This window comes from Apium graveolens, chromosome 8 (assembly GCF_009905375.1).
Source record: "Apium graveolens cultivar Ventura chromosome 8, ASM990537v1, whole genome shotgun sequence".
NCBI classification, from domain to species: domain Eukaryota; kingdom Viridiplantae; phylum Streptophyta; class Magnoliopsida; order Apiales; family Apiaceae; genus Apium; species Apium graveolens.
In genome coordinates, this window is record NC_133654.1 from 67827495 (window position 1) to 67831514 (window position 4020).

At 36.4% G+C, this 4020-nt stretch overlaps 1 non-coding gene across 1 annotated transcript; it reads left to right on the forward strand.

Moving 5' to 3' along the window:
• The first annotated feature begins 228 nt into the window (after positions 1 to 228).
• Positions 229 to 336, forward strand: LOC141681684 (small nucleolar RNA R71). Its single transcript, XR_012559110.1, has one exon. It is a non-coding gene; the product is annotated as a small nucleolar RNA R71 (small nucleolar RNA).
• The last annotated feature ends 3684 nt before the right edge of the window (positions 337 to 4020 follow it).

The window sequence follows — 4020 nt, forward strand, 5'->3', positions numbered from 1 at the left end:
TGCACTGCAATAGTTGTAGATGCATCGACTTCCATAATACCTGCTATTTTCCCAGTCATCATCCTTTGAGTTGGGTTTTGATACTCATTTGCAACCATAGTTTTAATGAGATTATAGGCCTCAGTATAGCTTTTGGCCCACAAGGCGCCTCCAGAAGCTGCATCGAGCATGGGTCGAGATTGGACCCCCAAACCATTGTAGAAACCAGTGATCACCATCCAGTCAGGCATACCATGATGTGGACACTTTCTCAACATCTCCTTGTAGCGCTCCCAAGCTTCGTACATAGTTTCTCCTGGTTGCTGCACAAACTGATTAAGAGCACTCCTCATGACTGCAGTTTTGGCCATTGATTAGAACTTCACCAGAAAATTTTGTGCAAGATCTTCCCAAGTAGTGATGGACCCAGCTGGTAAAGAATGTAACCAGTCTTTAGCTTTGTCCCTCAGAGAGAATGGGAAAAGCCTCAGCTTGATAGCCTCATCAGTGACACCTTTATATTTGAAAGTACTACGGATCTCAACAAAATTCCTGATATGCATGTTGGGACCTTCAGTCGCAGCCCCTCCGAAAGAAACAGAATTCTGCACCATCTGAATAGTGCCCGGCTTGATTTCAAAATTATTGGCCTCAATAGCCGGATGAATGATGCTTGACTGAATGTCATCAATTTTAGGCCGAGAAAAGTCCATAAGAGCTGGATCAGCTTGAGCTAGACGATCACCCATTGTTTCAGGTTCTTTCTTTTCACTCTCTTTATCCGATCTTCAAAAACTATCTTCTCCGGAGAGTCAAGAGCTTTATCTGTTTCCTCATCTTTATCCAGATTTCTCTTGCGAGTGCAAGAACGTGTTTGCATAAACGCTCGCTAGAGTACCTGAAACAAAACTGAAAGCAGTAAGTAACAAGTCTTAATCAATGAATCCTAATAACCACTGATGGCCAGTACATAAACTAAACAAATTAACACCGAGTCCCCGGCAGTGGCGCCAAAAACTTGTTAGGCACAAAGCATGCACTAAATAAATCACGCAAGTATACACGTTCGTAAGTAATATAGAACGATATCTAGTTCGTTCCCACAGAGACTCTGATTAATTATATTTAACTAACACTTACTCACCAATGTATGATTATTCTTCAATGCCAAGACAATAACAATTAAGGTTGGTTAACTAATATTAACTACGAGAATTAAACACTTGAATTAACAATATTAAACACACATGAGATCCTAACTTCATTACTACTTCATTCAATAGTTTTTGTCATTAACCTTAGCATGTAATGGTGAAGATATTAATCAAACAACACGAAACTGATAAATGCCAACTTTTGTTGTACGAATACCATTCTACCAAGCATCTACAATTAAGATAAAAGTTGAATAGGCATCAATTATGTCCCTATATGTCTACAGAATTTGACAACATAACGATTTAAGCGCAAGTTATTCATGATGATTACACAGGGAAAGTAAAACGGTTAGAGTTACCCACTAATCATGCATACAATACATGAACCTATGCTAGCATGGCAAGTTCTAAATCTCAAGATTCACTGTCACTTCACAAGAGATTAACAGGCTATCTTACATGTTCGTGACGCATATAAGACGAATAAGCACAACCTATACTAGATATCATCATGGTTGTAAAAATCGGAAAACGGTACTAATCGGTGGAGGTACCGATTAGGGATTAATTGGTAAATTGGGGATTAATCGGAAGGATTAATCGGAACATTAATCGGGTATATATTTAATACTAATTTTAAAATTTTTAAAGCATTACATTTATTCTCAAAAAATGAAAAAAAAAAGATTTAAGAATAGTTTTTTGTGAAATGGGCTAGGAGAAAACGGCCCATAGCAATTTCCAAACTCCAAAGTGATAATCTCAACTTCTCAAGTAGTAGTTTATTACAATACTATTTTGCATCTTCTAACTCCCACCAACCACACCCACCTAGCCCCACCGTCTCAGACTCTCATCTTCTCTTTCTCTATCAGTTTTCATTCACCTTCTTCTCTAGTTCTAAAACATCTCTCCTTCGTTCTCGTACAAACCATTGAATTATATTCTCAATCTGAGTTTGCATATTCATCTTGATTGAATTAAGAAGCAGATACATATACAAAAATAGGTAGAAAAAGTATAAATACCAGAGGAAAATCATCATCGCATTAGATTGATGAAGGTATATAAAGTTATTTGACCCGATTTTTTCAGCTTTGACCCAATTTCAGCCCGATTTTCACTCGATTCTGGAAAAAAACATTTTTTCAGCCGTTTTTGGTTTATTAGATCGGGAGCCAGCCTTATAGCGCTTAATCGGCCGATTAATCGGCAACATCGCCGATTTTTTGAACCATGGATATCATAGAATCACCACATACCAAGGTATTAAACAATTAACTAAAGTAATCCATAGTAAATCCGCTAGAATCCCATGATCACGATTAGCCCATAATAGAACCCATCGTCACCATGGATTCATATGAAAGCATGATAATAACACAATAATATAAGGCTAATAAAAATACTTAATAATTAATGAAGTACGTCACAAGAGTATTAAGGTTCAAAGCATAAAGAAAACTAGCATCCACAGTTACAACGAATTACAAGAATCACAAGATAAACGTATGCTTTCTCTTCTTCGTTGTTGCGTGCTAAAATGGTCTTCTCAATCTTCTTGCCCTCGCTCTTGATTTTCTTTCTTCTTAAGAAAACGTCTTCTTATAAGGTTTATATAATAGCCTAAGAGAACCAGCGCCAACAGAAGCCCAATCGTACTCAAATTAATAAAATCCAGATTCTAAAAATCCGCCCGCACACGGTCGCCTGCATCTTCCACGCGGCCGCCTGCTAGCACGCGGTCGCCTGCTCCTAGTGCGCGGCTGCCTGCTACCTTTATGGAAAATTCCTTATTCTCCTTCCGTTTTTGCTGATTTCTTTGCTCATCACCCCTAGACTGATTCCAAGCACTTCCTTATACTTTATTTGATGAAAACCACCTATCTAAGCAAGTTATACCCTCAAATGCAAAAATACTAGAAAACTTGTCAAATACAGAAAATACTTAAGTCCAAGACACCAATTCAAGCCGGTATGAGACGCTCTAAGTGGTATAAAATGCCACTTATCAGCCGCATTAGGACCTCGCGCTAGACCATTACCCAGCCATTCACGTGTGGATGGACTATCATCCAGCCTCTTACATCTTCATAGACCGTACCCCGGCCTGTCACTTATGCCGAATTAATTAGATGGACTTACTTCTCGAATATTGGGCAAGTAATCAAATTATTTTCTCAAAACAGCAACCTCGTTGTGAATATAAAATACACCACATAGCCGAATCCCTTAGATTTTTGAGCGAGTATTCAAGTCTCCTTCGAAAGGGAGATCTTAAATTTTAAAATGAGTTTTGGGATCCGCTCTAACTTTTAAAATTAGTTTGAAGACTCGAAAACATTTTAAAGAATGTTTAGAGTAATGATGATTTGATAAAATAAATCAGTGCCGATATATTAGAAAATATCTAAATATTATTATTTAAATAATATTCCCATGAAGGATAATATTTATAAAAAATAATTAAAGTAGAAGTTTTAAAACTCATACTTGAAACGAATAATAAATAACAGAAGATATACTTATACGAAAGTACGATCCTTATTTGAATAATCGAAAATAAGTTTGATTATTATTCAAAACCATCGAATATACCTAATTCGATTAATAGTTATAGAAAACTCTATATATATATAAATATACATATATTATACTCGGAAACATCGACTCCCGGTTTAGAAAAATGTTCACCTTTCAGTCCCCTATACTAAGGGTATATGCAACTACTGTTTATCTCTAGCATAGGTATTATGCAGTTTATAAGCATTTGAATTGATAATCGAATATCAAGATTTCACAATATGCATATATATACCATATCAACATGCTTCAATATATCGTAAGATTTGCTAATAAAAGTCATGCACTTATCTCAAGATAA